The sequence below is a fragment of the Monodon monoceros genome, unplaced genomic scaffold, assembly GCF_005190385.1.
Source record: "Monodon monoceros isolate NGI ecotype Baffin Bay Population unplaced genomic scaffold, NGI_Narwhal_1 Super_Scaffold_14, whole genome shotgun sequence".
Lineage (NCBI taxonomy): Eukaryota > Metazoa > Chordata > Mammalia > Artiodactyla > Monodontidae > Monodon > Monodon monoceros.
The window spans coordinates 38,380,579-38,399,417 of record NW_021703770.1 but is presented as its reverse complement, the minus strand read 5'-3'; positions in this window follow the sequence as shown (position 1 = coordinate 38,399,417).

The following is an 18,839-nucleotide window of genomic DNA, read 5'->3' as shown; positions in this document are numbered from 1 at the left end:
CTCTGCAGACATCACCACCATCCATCTCTAAAACTCTTTTCTTCTTGTGAAACTGGAACTCTGTACCTATTAATCACTAACATCTCATTCTTCCCTCCCCCCACCCCCGGCAACCACCATTCCACTTTTCATCTCTATGATTTTTAATTGAACACATAATATTTATTTAAAATTAAAATTATACTGTACACTATAGAGTTTTGTGCTCTGCTTTCTTTAATTAATATTAGGTTCCTCTTACCACTAGACTTGCCAGCATGATTTTGCAATATATTCTATATTGGTGTTTCTTCCTTTTTTTCTCTTTTTCTGTTAAAAGTGTCCATAAGCATACTTACACATACAGTTTTATGAGTAAGCAACATTCTGTAGAATGTTTTAAATAATAACTCCATAAAATTAACAGCGGTTGAAACCTAATTGACAAATAAGATAAATACTGTCACATGGTTTCTTATTTTTCTGTTTTGGCAGAGAAGCTACACTTGTTAGAATAGAATTAAAAGAAAAATACTTAACTAATCTATAATTTCGTCCATTTTCTGAGACTATCCTCACGTGATAAATGTGTGCCAACATTCTACATATTTTCCTAGTATGATTGTTTACATAGTAAAACAGAAGATTATAAAACACAAAAGAACCTATAGGTATGAATAATACTATCTTTTCTAAGAGAATTATAAGACTTCTGGCTTCACTTTCACCATTTTTTGTTTGGACCAAATTGAGACTAAATGCAGGAAAACCTGGTGGTGGTGGCTTTTAACCTAAAAATACCTACCTCGAGGAAAATTTTCACTTGTGACTTGAGAACAGAAAAACAGGACAATCTTCCTTTGGAGGCTCTGGCAGCAAGGGAGAGGCCTGGTTTTGGCTTCGCCCATCCCCCCTTTACCCCTTGGCTCACCTCACATGAGTTCTGTGTGGTATTGTGATCTTTGCGTGGCAGGCACTGAGCTACTTGTTACCTGGACCAGGTCATGCCCTTCCCTGGGACTGGAGCGCCCCTCCAGAAGGAAAGGGCCAAACGTATAGTCGTGGTGAAGGTGGGGTAGAATCCCTGAATCCTAAAAACCTATGTCCTCCCAGGGCCTCATTTCCCAGCAAGCCCTTCCTTAGGACCATGCACTAGGAGTCTTGTCCTTTACGCCTTAGAAAATATACTCATGGTTAGTCAGTCATGTTCTAAGCATATTAAAACAGGCCAGTGCTAATGGTAAATTTCAGCTAGAGCCATCCCCGATGTGGCGGCCTCAAGTCTTCCGTACGATTGAGGCCTCAATTCATATGTCAATGACACCATATTGCCAGTGTGGGGTGACACCCTAATCCAGAGAGATTCATCTTCCCTGAAAGCTGGCTTCCCTCTCAAGGTGTGTTCTTATGGGCCACCACCAGCCACCACCAGTTCTCCTGGGGTTCGGAAGCCAAAAAAAATGTCCATGCTCATGGTGGCTGCTTCCGCATTCTCTGCACGCCTTCCCTTCCACTGCCTGGCAAAACTTCCATGGTTCATGCAAGGTGTTGACTATGAAGAGTTCCTAGTTCCTTCCCTGTGCTAAACAGAGAGGAGAGCTCCTCTCGAAAGACCAGCCTCTTGAATGTTCTACCCCTTCCATCTCTTCACTCCAGGTTACAGAGCCCAAGCCTTATCGCTGGGGCTTGCTGGAGACACACACCACCCCTGGAGTTCTCCTCATTCCTAGCCACCACACTTCTTTTTTAAGATTTTTTTGACGTGGAACCATTGTTTCTTTTTAAGTCTTTTATTGAATTTGTTACAATATTGCTTCTGCTTTTTGTTTTGGGGTTTTTTTTTTGGCCGTGAGGCATGTGGGATCTTAGCTCCCAGACCAGGGATCGAACCTGTACCCTCTGCTTTGGAAGGCGAAGTCCCAACCACTGGACTGCCAGGGAAGTCCCCACCCCACTTCTATTGTCTCGCCTCTAAAGCATTTCCTGTAATAGAGCCTCTGCAAATGCCTATTAATAAACTATTAGTGGAAGTTTGGCCTCTGATGCTTTCTCTGGTGCCTTCTTCATTGCTCCAGGCTTCAGGAGAACCTCTGCAAATGTGCTTTCCCAAACCCTTTTCCTCTGACACAGAGTGTGCTGAGGCTCTTTCGAGTTGGTCTGGGCTGCAGATAACAATCCCTAAACCATACATGAGCCTTTGGAGCGAATTGAACATGGATGGGTCCATCTGATCTAGAAGTTGATTTTAACTGATCAGGGAAGCCAAATGGTAAAGGCTCTATCCAGGGGCAGTCCCTACCTTTCTTGGTTCCTAACCAGTTCCTGCCTTCCCTCACTCTGGGTGAGGAATAAATAAGCAGTCACAAAATGTCCTGAAATGAGGATATCCATAAGAATTAGGTTTTAAAATGATTTCCTGCTCAGGATACGGCCTGCATGAAAAAAATAACTAGAAGAGACAATAGTAAATATAAGGACAAAGTAAGTAAGTAAACTTGAAAGCAAGTTTTGCTCCACAAAAACTGTGATGGAGCTGTGGTTGGATTTTTTTTTCTTTTTTCTCTTAAAGAGAAGGGGAAACAATTATCGATGGTGAAAAGGAAGTGATCTGATTTGTTGAAATGTTTGGTCTAGATCGATAGTGAAAAGGAAGTGATCTGATTTGTTGAAATGTTTGGTCTAGAGGACTACTCCATATACAGTCAGATGCAAAGTTGTCTCTGACTTTCTGAATATATTATGCCTTTGAGTATACTGTGTTACTGATTTTCTATATGTTTTAGTTTCACTTTTTCTTTTTCTTTTGGTATATGTTAAACCAATTTGTCCTACATGCTAGAACTAACTAGTTTTGGAGCAGATATCTTTAGAAGTTATATTAATTCAGAGGGTGTTGGGAAATATTGGCTAAATAATGCAGCTTTCAGTGTAATTTATGCCCAGAAACCCTTGCATTAAAAGATTCCGACTCAAAATATCTATTATGTTCATAGACAAATACATTGTTTTCTATTTTTGCAGGCATTTCCTGTTTAACTTTCACATACTCTGTGATGTAGGTGTGGCTATTGTTTTGTTGATTTTTGTACTGGGGCAAGCCAAAGCTCAGCAAAATCAAGTTCTTTTTCTTCTTCCCCTTCCCCTCCCCCTTGCCCCAAGGACACTATAAAAAGCCGGAATAGAATCATTGTTGGCTGCCTCCAAGTTTAATGTTCCATACCTTCGGGTGAGGCCGGATGTTGGAGCACTTTTCATTTACCTTCTCGTTTAAGCAATCTAATTCTGAGTCAGGTAGATATGCTCAGGCCAAATTAAAACCAAGTGTTTGATATGCTTATTTTTAGAACCATTTTATTTACGGTAATTGCTTTCCTGTTTTTCATGCGATACATCGTGTTCCTAGCAGGGCAAAGAAGTCTATTTAAACACCCCTATCTGATGACTTACTCCATTTTCTTTGCATCGTATGATAACATCTGGCAGTACCCGAAGTTCCAAGCCCAGGGGATTCACATAATGCACAATGTTGCCCTTGTCTGGTCTTCTTTTAACTGGGACGGGCTAATAGGATTTGGGCTAAGGAACTTTCACAATCTAGTAGTAGAAGTTTAGATTTGGGAGGGACTTTACAGGTCATTTATTTGCATATCCCACCCAATGCAAAAATCTCTTCCACAGCATACCTGCCAGTGACTGTCGCCTCTTGTTCCCAGCCCCTCCAGGGACAGGGCCCTCCCAAAGGACAAGGCAGTTCATTTCATCTTTGAACACTGAATTGCTGGAGAGTTTTTCCTTATGCCGTCATGACGAGCTGAGATTTTTGTCTCTCTGTAACTGCTACCCATTGGTTCTAATTTGGTCATCAGATGACAAATTATCTTATGGTCATACAATTCAAATTGATCATAACATTCAAATTCTTTCACACGATGAAAACGTAAATAGTTCTCATACTGCCTCCTAGGAAGATGACATTTTCATGGGTAAACATTTCTTGTTCCTTTAATTGTTCCTTACCCTTTTGTGGCTTATGTCATTGAGGTTCTTTAATTTGTCAGAGGCAGAAATCCCAGTTCAAAATGGCTCCATTAAGAAAAAAATGTATTGGCTTACATAACTGAAAAGTCCAGAGGAAGAGGCAGCTTCTGGCCCAGCCAAAGCCATCAAGGCCTGGTCTCCCTCGCCATCTGTGCCATTCAGAGTCCCATCAGGAGGGAGAAACCACACAATCATTTGAACAGGAAAAGTTTAACCTAAAGAATTATTCACTTTGCTGTCCACCTGAAACCAACACAACATTGTAAACCAACTATATTTCAATAACAATTATAAAAAAGTGAAAAAAAAAGAATTATTACCTGTAACAGGAGATTGGAGTAACATGGGAATGGCCGGCAAGAAGTAAACAGTCCTGAAGAATGCAGGAAGTGTGGGTATATGGAGCAATACTCCTGGGGCTGATATAGAGCACCCAAGAAAGATCTAGGCATTCCCATCTCCCCACCTGAGATCCAGACCTTGTTGGAGAGGGCACAGCTGTATCTCACTGATAGGCAAATAAGTTACTGTCATGCTGTTTCAGTGGAACTTGCTGGAAATCTTCCCCCTGCAACTTACTGGAAATTCATCCCCATAGTGCTGAGGAAAGCTGTTCATGAGGAAGTGTATCTGAAGTAGGTGCCAAGGTAAGCTGCTGGCCACTGGGTGCTGCTGGCGCTGAAGGAGCAGATACTAGGAAAGCCATTGATGCTGCAAGTGGCAGACACCGGAGAAGTGGCCCCCATTCCCAGTGAACACATGGAACCGGGAAGCAGAACCCTTTCCTCTGCCATGTTTCTCCAGTGCTCTCTATTGACAAAGTGTAATATCATGACAGCTGGTAAAGAAAAATATGGAAGGATCCACTACATTTTTTTAGAATAGACAATAAAGGGTGAATTTGGAGCCAAGAGGCAATCTGTTGTTAACTGGCACACCACTTTTACATTCTGTTCCTCTCTTTAGGCTCTATACACATTCTCCTTCTGGTGGCAAGATGGCTGTCAGAAGTTCCAGGCTTTTATCCCTTTCTTCTGATGACCGCACTGGGAAGAGAGTATGTCTCTTCCCCAACATTGTACCAGGTTAAGTTTAATTGATTCTAGTTTGTCAAGCTTGTATCATCTGTTCATTCCTGAGCCAATCACAGTATTCAGATGGTTCTGTTGCTCTGACTGACCAGCTCTGAAATATCCTACTCCCAGAAGAAGGGGTGAGTCAACCTTACCCCTATCAAATGTACAGTGAAAATTCCATGTAAGATCCAAAATTTTTTTATATATAAATTTATTTTACTTTATTTTATTTTTGACTGTGTTGGGTCTTCATTGCTGCATGGGCTTTCTCTAGTTGAGGCAAGCAGGGGCTACTCTTCATTATGGTGCGTGGGCTTCTCATCACAGTGGCTTCTCTTGTTGCGGAGCATGGGCTCTAGGCGCACGGGCTTCAGTAGTTGTGGCATGCCGGCTCAGTAGTTGTGGCTCGCAGGTTCTAGGGCGCAGGCTCAGTAGCTGTGGAGCACGGGCCTAGTTGCTTCGTGGCATGTGGGACCTTCCTGGACCAGGGCTCGAACCTGTGTCCCCTGCACTGCCAGGCGGACTATTAACCACTGCGGCACCAGGGAAACCCAGATCAAAATGTTGATACTAGAAGAAGGAGGAATGGCTCATAGGCAGGCAAAAATAGCACTGGTGGTTTTTAGGAGCAGAGAATGTGGAACTAGATAGATCTTAATCAACCAATGCCTCCGTTTTCTCACCTGTAAAGTGGAAATAATAATAATGCCCATTTGAGCTGGAAGGGATAAATAAATGCCACACCTTAATTCCTGCCCAAATTTGGAAACAATTGAGAAATAGACTGAAGTGTCAATAGGGTGGAGAATAACACGTCAGCTTTATTACTGAGAGAAGTTGATGTTGAGTGGCACTCAGGGAATGATGTTGTCTCTGGTAGTGCTAAATAGCCACAGGGACCTGCCCCCACGCCCCACCACTCCCTGCCATGCAAATTGGCTACTGTAAAACTTACGCCATAGACATCAGGGAAGAGACCAAATCTTGTGTTCTTTGTAGGCAGACAAGTCTCAAAGAGAGGGAGAGGAGTGAACTGATCCAGACATGCACAATTCCCTTTTTCTAAATTCCCAATAAAGTAAGTCATTCTTCCTCCCCTGGGGGTGTGAGGGTGGGACAAGGGAGGGTGGGACGAGAGGGCAGGAGAGTGATTCTAGCAGATCTCCATCTACTTTTCCTAACTTTATGTTCTCCTAATCAGTTGGGTTTCCCTATTAAGACTATGGTCAACCAAGGTTTTAGCTGCCCCCTTAGAAGAGGAGATAAGGGGTCTATCAGAGCGGGCTCCTTCCTTTACGACTCTGCTCTCTCAATTCCAACCCACTGTTCCTTTGGGTTTTCTCCTGGGCACTTGTAATACTTTAAACTTGCATTAGTTGTCAACATCTAAAGGAGCAAATGATATCACATAAAAGTCCCATTTCCAATTTCTTTGGGAAAAAAAGTCAAGCAACTTGGGACCCTCATTCTTACGTGAAAATAATCAATTGAAGCTGAGAAGTGGCCACCAACTTCAGATGGATCATGGTCTCTCCTGTTGCTCTTGTCACTACTACTCTAGTTATTACAACTGATCACCTCACTCATTTACCTACCAGCCTGGCCAATGTAGGCATTTAAATTTGTAACTCCCTATGCTAGATTCCTATGATTGGTGCCTGACCTGTCATTCTGGGTAGCCTGGTTAAACCAGGTGGACACCTATCTGTACTCTTTTAGGTGGGGCCGGTAAACACTTACCAAGTACAGCCTACAAGGGCCCAGGCAAAGGCTGGTCTATTTCTACAACTCTTAAAAGAATAAAATGACCATAGGCATCTTACCTTTGCATTTAAGCATTGCTGCAGTGGTCCATTATAATCACCATGCAGAAAGGATTTTAGAATGTCCACATTCACATTCATAAACTTCAAATCAAAGCACACACAATTAAACCCTATGATACTCGTAGTATTTATACGAAAAGATGAGGAAGGGGGATTTGCTAGTAACTGCTATTGGGAGATAATTCTGCATGTATCTTTCTTGTTTCTTCATGGCTTGCAAGCAGAGAGACTGACTTCCCTTTAATCTGGATTATCTTTCTTAGCTTCATCTAAGGAAGTTTATATAGTGAACAGCCTTGGAAGATATAGTGTCTCCCTATAGAGCAAAGAGCAGTCATGCTTACAGTCCAGTATAATAAAGATGATGCCTCACTTATCTGGAGCAAATGGCTATATATATATATATATATATATATATATATATCCATTACAAAAGATTCATGTTTTCTAGTTTCCTAGTCTTAGGCTTCCCCTCCTGTAAGTTACCCCACCATGTGTTCAGTTGCCATCAGTTCCTTTTCATATCACACTGACAGCTGTGTTTCTTTCTCTCCTTTTTTAAAATTGGAGTATAATTGACCTACAACACTATGTTATTTCAGATGTAAACATAGTGATTCAGTATTTCTACATATTACTGATACTGTGTATAAAATAGATAACTAATGAGAACCTGCTATATAGCACAGGGAACTCTACTCAGTGCTCTGTGGTGACCTAAATGGGAAGGAAATCCAAAAAAGAGGGGATATATGTATACGTACAGCTGATTCACTTTGCTGTAAAGTAGAAGCTAACACAATATTGTAAAACAATTATACAACAATAAAAATTAAGAAAAAAACAAAAAAATCTTTCTGTACATTACTAAGTGATCCTACAAGTCAGTTACCATCTGTCACCATACAAAGTTATTGCAATATTATTGACTATATGCCCCATACTGGACATTTCATCCCCATGACTCATTTGTTTTGTAACTAGAATTTTGTACTTCTTGATGTCCTTCACTTTTTTCACTCATCCCCCCACCCACCTGCCCTCTGGAAACCACCTGTTTATTCTCTATATCTATGAATTTGTTTCTTTTTTTGTTATATTTGTTCATTTGTTTTGTTTTTTACTTTCCATGTATAAGTGAAATTATATGGTATTTGTCTTTCTCTGTCTTATTTCACTTAGCATAATGCCCTCTAAGTCCATCCATGTTTTTGCAGATGGCAAGATTTCATTCTTTTTTATGGCTGAGTAATTTCCATTTTATATATATGCATACACACATATACACATATATGCCATTTTCTCTATCCATTATCTATTGATGGGCACTTCCGGTTGCTTCCATGTTGGCTACTAATGCTGCAATAAACATAGGGGTGCATACAGTACATATATCCTTTCCAATTAGTGTTTAGGTTTTCTTTGGGTAAATACTCAGAAGTGGAATCGCTGGATCATATGATAGCCTGATCTTTAATTTTTTGAGGAAGCTCCATTCTGTTTTCCATAGCAGCTGCACCAATTTACATTTCCACCAACAGTGCACTAGGGTTCCCTTTTCTCCACATCCTTGCCAACACTTGTTTTTCTTGACTTTTTGATGATAGCCATTCTGACAGGTGTGAGGTGTTACGTCATTGTGGTTTGGATTTGCATTTCTCTGATGATTAGTTATGCTGAGTGCCTTTTCATGTATCTGTTGGTTATCAGTATATCTTCTTTGGACAAGTGTCTATTCAGGTCCTCTGTCCATTTTTTAATCAGGTTGTTTGATTTTTTTAATGTTGAGTTGTATGAGTTCTTTATATATTTTGGATATTAACTCCTTATCAGCTATATTGCTTGCAAATATGTTCTCTCATTCAGTAGATGGACTTTTCATTTTGTTGACATTTTTCTTTGTTGTACAAAAGCTTTGTATTTGATATAGTCCCATTTGTTTATTTTTTGGTTTTGTTTTCCTTGCCTAAGGAGACAGATCCAAAGATAATATTGCTACAACTGGTGACAAAGAGTGTACTGCCAATGTTTTCTTCTAGGAGCTTTATGGTTTCAGATCTCACCTTTAAGTCTTTAATCCATTTTGATTTTATTTTTGTATATGGTGTAAGAAAGTAGTTCATTTTGATTCTTTTGCATGTAGCTGTCTAGTTTTCCCTACACCATTTACTGAAGACACTGTCCATTCCCCAGTGTATATTCTTGCCTCCTTTGTCATGGATTAATTGACCATATATGCTTAGGTTTGTTTCTGGGCTCTCTATTCTGTTCCATTGATCTAGATGTTTGTTTTTATGCCAGTATCATACTGTTTTGATTACAGTAGTTTTGTAGTATAGTTTGAAATCAGGGAGCATGATACCTCCAGCTCTGTTCTTTCTCAAGATTGTTTTGACTAATCAGGGATTTTTGTGTTTCCATACAAATTTTCTTTCTAGTTCTGTGAAAAATGTCATTGGTATTTTGATAGGGACTGCATTGAATCTGTAGATTGCTTTGAGTAGTATGGGCATTTTTTTTTTTTTTTTTTTTTTTTTTTGTGGTACGCGGGCCTCTCACTGTCATGGCCTCTCCCGTTGCGGAGCACAGGCTCTGGACGTGCAGGCTCAGCGGCCATGGCTCACGGACCCAGCCGCTCCGCGGCATGTGGGATCTTCCCGGACCGGGGCACGAACCCGTGTCCCCCGCATCGGCAGGCAGACTCTCAACCACTGTGCCACCAGGGAAGCCCAGTATGGGCATTTTAATAATATTAACTCTTCTAACCTAAAACACAGGATATCTCTCCATTTCTTGGTATCAATTTCAATTTCCTTCATCAGTGTTTTACAGTTTTCAGAGTATAGATCTTTCACCTCCTCGGTTAAGTTTATTTCTGGGTATGTTATTCTTTTTAATGCAATTATAAATTAAATTGTTTTCCTGCCTTCTCTCTCTTTTTTTTTGAACACACCACAAGGCATATGGGATCTTAGTTCTCCAACCAGGGATTGAACCTGCACCCCCTGCAGTGGAAGTGTGGAGTCTTAAACACTGGACTGCTGTGGAAGTCCCTCCTGCTTTCTCTTTTTTAAGTTCATTGTTAGTGTATAGGAAAGCAACAAATTTCTGTGTATTAATCTTGTATCCTGCAACTTTACTGAATACACTTATTAATTCTAATATATATTTCAAATATATATATATACACACATATATATGTTTCTGTATCTGCAAATAGTGACCGTTTTACTTCTTCCCTTCCATTTTAGATGACATTTTTTTCTTTTTCTTGTCTGATCACTGTGGCTAGGTCTTCCAGTACTATGTTAAATAGAAGTGGCAAGATGTCCCCTAATTGTGCTATTAAATAGTCTGGGTGGCAGGTGTCTGGTTAAGTTGTGTTGGCAAGCCCTCCTACCCAAATGATCTTAAAAACATCTGCTGGCATTTTGCATCTGTTAGGATGGCTATTATATATATAAAAAAGAAAAGAACAAATGTTGGTGTGGGTATGGAGACATGTGAGTCCTTGTGCACTGTGGGTGGGAACATAAAATGGTGCAGCTACTGTAGGGGAATCACTATACTGTTTTCCATGGAAAAACAAATTCAGCAGCACTGAGGCAATTATCCTGAGTGGTGAGTGTGGTGGTGGTCGGGGGGGGGGGGAGCGGGGAATGCCATGAGATTAACCCAGAGAGGACATTAAATGACATTAAATGACATTAAATGACACCAGAGACCATCAACCAGGTTCTATCAAGATAGAGGACCCAGAAGAATTAAATGGAGTCTTGAGTTTCAGACCAATATGAAACTCTTATGGGCTCTCTTTTCTCTCTATCTTCAATATGCATAAATATTCATATTCACATATGTGTTTGGAGTCTGAAAACTGGAATAACATCAATGGACATGACACCTAGACCCAAGGGCACAGGGAAGTGCTAAGGGGAGGTATTGTTATGGGGACCTGGGGAGGAGGAGACCTTTGTCTGAGCCAGGTGAGCTGTTGCTGAAGCCCTGGGGGCATAGTAAATGGGATACTCCTCATTACAGATCCTCTAAGATAGTGTTTCTAATAATGTGCCATGTGAGATTCTGGATGTTTCACATAAGAAAGGATTTGGTCTTCCAGTAAGACTAATCTAGGTCACCGTCTGCACCCCCATCCCTTTGTTAATAAGGAAGCTGAAACTGTGATTGGTAAAGTAAGTTACTTATCCAAGATTATGCATGTGGGTCTATCTCTGCCTCTTTTTATGTAATATTTTGTCACACTTCCAAGCAATTCAAAATTGTGTATCAGTATATTCTTATATGGATTGTTTTCCTCTCTATCTGCTTCATTTAAAAAAAAATAAATATATTTATTTATTTTTGGCTGTGTTGGGTCTTCATTGCTGTGTGTGGGCTTTCTCTAGTCATGGCGAGCAGGGGCTACTCTTTGTTGCGGTGCGCGGGCTTCTCATTGCGGTGGTTTCTCTTGTTGCAGAGCACGGGCTCTAGGCGCATGGGCTTCAGTAGTCGTGACGCTCGGGCTCAGTTGCTCCACAACATGTGGGACCTTCCCAGACCAGGGATTGAACCCGGGTCCCCTGCATTGGCAGGTGGATTCTTAACCACTGCATCACCAGGGAAGTCCCTCGCTCTATCTTCTTCGAATTATCTTTATCCAATCCCCTGGATGGTGGTAAAATGCATTTTTATTCAGCTGGGGGATCCTAATGACCTATCATATGTTGCCTATAGAGCTGTGGTAATTTCTCCCATAATGGTGCCCACAGTCCAATAATGGCCAGTAATGGTGACTAGATGTACTTTGGGCCAGTGGCTTATGCTTGAGAGATGGTTGGAGGAGCAAAGACTTCACTATTCTGCCCTGTGATCTTATTAGCATCTTGCTTCACCAATAAACCATGCACCAGACAGAACATGCTTCAGCCTCCAATCCAGCTACCATCAAGATGCCTTTGGAGAGTTTATATCAACAGGTAAAATTTCATTGCTCTGTGAGTTTTGGTTCATGGGTGCCACTTATTTAAGAAGCCAGATAGGTTATCTAAGCAGTTTCCAAAATCAGTGATGTACAGCATTGGACAGATTTCAGTAAAAATAATAGTAGCTAACACACATTTAGGGCTTGCTACATTCCAGGCACTGTTCTAAGTGCTTTTTATATATTTTCTCATTTGATCTTCAAAACAACCCAATAAAGTAAGGTACTATTATTATCCTGACTGAGCAGGCATAGAAACTAAGATAAAAAGTGGTTAAATCACTTGTCCAAAAGCAACAGTGACAAAGTTGGAGTTTGAGCTCAGAAAATCTGGGTCCAGAATCCGTGTTTTGAAATCTTTATGCTATTCTCCCCTGCTTCTCAATCCCGGGCTGTATGGTTTGATGTAATGGATAATTACACATCAGAACCATGCTGTCTTCCAGTCTCCTGAAGGACATTTTGGGCCTTTCCATGTTTGTTCGCTTTTCCCCATCAAGGTGTCATTGGATAATACCCTTTCTGGATCCCAATATTCAGTGTCAGCTCTAAGATTTGTGTTGCTATGAAAAATTTATGACAATGCAGTTTTTCTTATACTCGTTGGTAAATAACTTGTAACTTTTCCAGGCAATGTGTTTCTGGAAAGGAATTTTTATCCCATCTCTCTGATCCCCTAGTTGGAGATGAAACCTGCTGGACCGGCCTGACTTGTCTGACCTTAAGTGGCCTGGGCAGAAAGCCTTGACGTTCTCACCCATAGCTGTGAAGGGGGAGCCAGGACTCCTGGGCCAGCAGGGGCAGCCAGTGAACACAGGAATTTTATTCTAACAGGCCATCTAAACAAGGTAGCGTTGAGGTAGGTAAAGAGAGTTGAAGTAGGGAGGAATGGGATCAGAAACCCAGTGAAGAGAGAAGCAGAAAGAAGCGAGCCAAAAGGAGTCTCTGGAAGGCATTCTGGGCAATTTTGAGCAACTCCGTGCAAGATCAGAGACAGGAAGCTGTTGCCAGAAGCCCAGACATGTTTGAGTAAACTGCACCAACTTCAGAGAAAAGTTAAAACTCTATGAAAATCTTTATTAATTTACATTTCCCTTAAACACACATGTAGTCAGTATGAACAATTCTGTTCACCCTTTTTACTTAGTGGTAATAAAGCATGTCCAGGAATCAACATAATCCACATTCTTGGATTTCTCAGTTTTATGGCATTCTTTCCTATTGCTGTTTGACCACTTCCTTATCTTTGAATTGGTTCCAGTATCTTTCTCTACTGGGCAATGTTTTGACAAGGAACTGTGCCTACCAAAACAGCATTACCCCAGCCACACACACACACCTGGCTTACTCGTGGTGGGCATAGAATCTTGGCCCAAATAGTCATGCGGGTCCACCTTGTCCAGCTGTCCACCTATAGTAAACAATAACCAAAGACCTCCTGGGACTCAGGGCTTCATAAAAATTTCAAAGGATTAATTGAAAAAGACCAAAACCAGTTATCCTACACATGACCAGATATTCCATAGGTTTAAAAATATTGTATGGGGTGCTTCTAGCTTACTTTAAAATCCTCTGGCCATACCTAGTCTTTTTGTCTCTGCTATCCAGCATGATTCTTCTGCTTTTATCACATGCTGATTCTGCTGGTTTCACTTCCCTGCTTGAAACCCATTGAGTTCTACTGCTTTTAGAATGAAACCTGAGTTCCCAGATATGGTCAGTAGAATAATGGCCCCCAAAGATATCCACATTCTAATCCCTGGAACCTGATTATGTTATCTTACATGGCAAAACACTTTACAGATGTGATTAAGGATCTTGAGATGAGAAGCTTATACTGAATTATCTGGGTGGGCCCAATCTAATCATAAGGGTCCTTATAAAAGGGAGGCAGGGGCTTCCTTGGTGGTGCAGTGGTTAAGAATCCGCCTGCCAATGCAGGGGACATGGGTTCGAGCTATGGTCCGGGAAGATCCCACATACTGTGGAGCAACTAAGCCTGGGGGCCACAACTACTGAGCCTGTGCTCTGTAACTACTGAAGCCTGTATGCTGCAACTATTGAAGTCCACATGCTCTAGAGCCCACGTGCTGCAACTACTGAGCCTGCGTGCTACAGCTACTGAAGCCCGCGTGCCTAGAGCCCGTGCTCCGCAACAAGAGAAGCCACCGCAATGAGAAGCCCATGTACTGCAACGAAGAGCAGCCCCCCTTCGCCGCAACTAGAGAAAGCCCACGTGCAGCAACGAAGACCTAATGCAGCCAAAAATAAATAAATAAATAATAAAATTAATTAATTAATTAAAAAAAAAGGGAGGCAGGAGGGCCAGAGTCAGAGAAGGAAGTGGCGGGAGTGACATGGGACCAAGGAATTGCAGATGGCCTCTAGAAGCTAGAAAATATGATGAAACAGATTCTCTGCTAAAGCCAGAGCAGCAGAACACTGCTGAGGAACATTTCTAGGTAAGCACCAAGGCTCCCACATCACACTCTTCCATATCATAGAATTACAGTCTTCTGAAACTCATCAAGCGCAATAAAGATATGTATCAGCCACAGTATTTATTAAGTGCCATCTGTGTGCAAAGGCCTCTGCTTTTGTGTGTAATTGTAGTGGGGTGATAGTATAGAATAGTGGATCCCCAAAAGATATGTTCAAGTCTTAACCCCCAGAGCTTGTGAAAGTGATTTTATATTGAAAAAAAGATCTTTGCAGATGTAATGACATGAAGGCTCTCAAGATGAGATCATCCTGGACTTAACTCCAATGACAGATGTCCTTATAAGAGAAAGGCAGAGGGAGATCTGAGGCACAGAGACTCACAGGGCAAGGCCACATAAAGAGGAAGGCAGAGATTGGAGTGACACTGCCACAAGCCAGTGAACACCTGAGCCACCAGAAGCTGGAAAGGGCAAGGGAGGATTCTCTCCTAGAGTCTTCAGAGGGAGCATGGCCCTGCCACACTTTCAGAGGCAGTTTGGACTTCTGACCTCCTAAATTGTAAGAGAATAAATTTGTTTTGTTTTTAAGCCCAGTTTGTGGTCATTCATTATGGTAGCACAGGAAATAATACAGTGGTCTTCCCTGTGCTTCTCTACTAGGCTGTGAGCCATTAAGATCCTGTTTGCCTATCACAGTGCAGACAAAAGCCACCTCTGCTCCCTCCCATACACCCCGTGCTTCTGCTTGTGATTCCTTTTCTCACCTCTCCTACACTTTAAAGACCCATTAGCACACACTCCTCTGTGTGACTTTGCTTTCAGTACACATAGTACAACCAGCATTAAGACTTAAAATGTTTGGCAACCAGGATGGCACAGGTGCTGACCGATCGGAATGGTTGCCGGCTGCAGTGATGGAGCGAAGTCCAGGAGGCCCCTGCCATGCCTTTAGGTGCAGGACTGTGGCTACCAGATGTTGCCAAGAGTCCTGGTGTTAATTTTTACTGTGTACCAAGAACCGCGCTACTATCTCTTTGAGACCTCACCACAATTCAATGGGTGAGGAAAACTGAGGCTTAAAGGGGTTCAGTGTCGTGCCCGAGGTCATTTAGGTAGCAGGCAAGTGACAGAGTAAGGGCTGAAATGCAGGCGGTCTGACTCTGCTCTGTTGTGGGCTGTGTGAAGAAAGGCCTAGAAGCAGGTCATTTCTCTATGGAGCAGCGAATACACTGTTCTTGGGTCTGGGGCCCTCGGAAATGTCAAATATTTATTTCAGAAAAATGGCGTCAGAGGCGATACTAGTTGATTCTGTCATTCGGTCCTGATTGGAACTGCAAGCCCAAGAGCCCATCAACCCTGAGGGAGAGCGGGCAGGAGTGTGGGGTGCTCACCCATCCCCCCATCCCCACCCCCATCCCAGGGAGAGGTGAGCTCTGTCCTTGTGAAACTATCCAGTGCAGAGAACTCAGAGCGTGCAGAGGCCAAGGGACGCCCAGGGGAGTCAGGACCCCAAAGGTGAGATGCTGCTAAGAGTTTTTGAGCCCTGAGGCATCCCCACACTTACTGTTCTTTCACTGCCTGCTTCTTTGGTTCATCCTCTGTGAAGCCGTGGCATGCAAAGGACACGTGTGCTTCTGTGAGAGAGAAGCAGAGGCTGGGTGAAACAAGCAAACCTGGATCTCCAGCCTTGGAGGAGAAAATGAAGTCAGAGATGAAATGGGTGTGTGTTGGCTTCAAAGAGGGAAGGGTCCTTGGCAGCCTGACGCCTGCAGAGGAGAAGAAAAGAGAGCCAGGGAGGTCTCCCTCAGCCTCAGCCAGAGGCAGGGCCCCTGGGCCTTAACCTCTGAACACCCACTGCTCCCCAGACAGACAGGTGGAAGGGAAAGTGAGGGGGACTTAATTAAAGCAAGGGCAGCTGGGGCAGTGGAATTTACCAGCAGGGGACCTCCTTGCCTCTCCCCGCCCCTCCCGCCCCCTCATACTGATGTTTGCTGAAAGTCAGCGGCATTTCTGGTACTACATATGTAGGTGTACTTTACAGGAACTTTTAAATAAATCTAGTCCCGAGTGATTCATTATTCTATTACATTAGTTAGCTGTTGGAAGATCTCTCACACCATATACAAATGCCGAGCTATTTCATTGCTGGTACTTATGAGTCATCTTGCCGACTTTCTGTGTATATTTTCTACCACTGTTCTGTAATTGCATTCTTTCGTTCAGTGTATACAGGTGAGGATTATGTTCTTACCTTCTCCTACATTCTTCTGTGAGATCAAACCAGCAACAACAAAAAAAGGCAGATATGGTTTTCTTTGATATTTTATGGAGATTTATAAAACTAACCTTGACACTAGGGCTTCAACTTAGATCTGAAATTACAAGTAAGTTAATGCAAATGCTCTTCTGAGATTTGTAATAAGCAAAAGTGTATATCAAGACAGTCTTGGACTTCCCTGGTGGCACAGTGGTTAAGAATCCGCCTGCCAATGCAGGGGACACAGGTTCGAGCCCTGATCTGGGAAGATCCCACATGGTGTGGAGCAACTAAGCCTGAGCGCCACAACTACTGAAGCCTGTGTGCCTATAGCCTGTGCTCCACAAGAGAAGCCACCACAGTGAGAAGCCCGCGCACTGCAACAAAGAGTAGCCCCCGCTCGCCGCAACTAGAGAAAGCCTGTGCTCAGCAACAGAGACCCAAAGCAGCCAAAAATAAATAAATTTTAAAAAAAGACAGTCTTGCATTTGATGGACCTTATCAAGTTGTGTACCCATCTTGCCAAATTGCTGTCTTCAAAAACTCATTTTTACGTTTAATGGATCTGCTTCATCCATCATTACCACAGAAATCTAAAAAGTTCTCCTTGTCAACACCAAGAAGGAGAGAGGAAAAAAATATGACCCAAGAAAAGATGGATTTGTATGATGGAGAAAACCACAAACCATGTGTTTCCTTCACTCCATTATCTCTGGAAGGTCTCCCTTGGCAACTTTTATTTTGTTACTTCATTCTATCTTGGAGGTTTCTCTCTCTCTCCCTCTCTCTTAAAAAAAATATTTATTTGGCTGCACTGGGTCTTAGCTGTGGCATGCCTGATCTTTAGTTGCGGCTCGCGGGATCTTTTAGTTGCTGCATGCAGGTTCTTAGTTGCTGCATGCGGGATCTGGTTCCCTGACTAGCGATCGAACCTGGGCCCCCTGCATTGGGAGCACGGAGTCTTAACTGCTGGACCACTAGGGAAGTCCCTTGGAGGCTCAAATGTAGTGAGAGAACAGAATTATAAATATGAAGGGAAGGGAGAATATGGCTCCCCGAATTAAAAAGTGTTCCTCCATTTCCCCTTTTTATGTTACCTTGAAGCCTCTCCACTTGACTCAGCCACATTGTTTGGAGCTGTGTTGCATGTACTCAGACCTACCCATTCAAATGACCACGGCAGGAAGTTAGAAGCACACCTTTGACTCCAATGGAGTTTTTCTATTCGCATGCTCTCCATACGGAGGAGTCATCAGGCCTCGGATGAAGTCTTCACAAGACCCCAAGGTTTCTTCTCAGCGGCGCCCAACCTGATTGCTCAGCAGATATTTTTGAGAAAAGCTGGGAGCTCAGAGAGCTGCCCATGGTCATTTGTCGAGCCAAGTGCCCTAAACTTGCAGATGCCAGCCAGTCAACACTTAAGGAACGGCACTTCTCCACAGCTGGAAATCTGGAATGTTCTCAGTTTTATAAATGTTTTCTAGATGGTGATTTTGTTCGTCAGCTAGCCAGATTGTGCTTTTTATGGTGATTATGCTTAATACATTTTGAGCTCAGTTTAACCATAATTTGAAGTAAAAATACATGTATTTTAGTGACTCAAGGTGGCTGGGTCATAGTGTTGGTACTATTAATTAGGAGTCTTTTGGTTGAAAGCAACAGAAAACCCAGCTTCCACTGACTTAAACAATGAAGGGAACTCAACCCACCTAAAAAGCCAGAGTTGGTTCAGGCTGTAGGTAAGGCTTGTTGGCGTCAAGATCTCATTTCTTTCCCTCTCTCTGTTCTGGCTTACACTATGTGAGCTGCATCCTATGGCAGACTTCCTTTATGGTCCCAAGATGGATACCAAAAGTCCTGACGTTTTATGATTCCTTGTTCATGTCCACAGGAGAAAGAACATCTCTTTTTTCAATTGTCAAATAAAATTCCTGGGCTTCATTCTTTAAAAAAAATATTTTTAATTTTTATTTTTTGAATTTTACTTATTTTTTTTAATACAGCAATTTCTTATTAGTTATCTATTTTATGCATATCAGTGTATATATGTCAATTCCAATCTCCCAATTCATCCCACCATCACCACTCCCCGCCCTCACTCTCCCGCCTTGGTGTCCATATGTTTGTTCTCTACAACTGTGTCTCTATTTCTGCCTTGCAAGCTGGTTCATCTGTACCATTTTTCTAGATTCCACACATATGCATTAGTACATGATATCTGTTTTTCTCTTTCTGACTTAC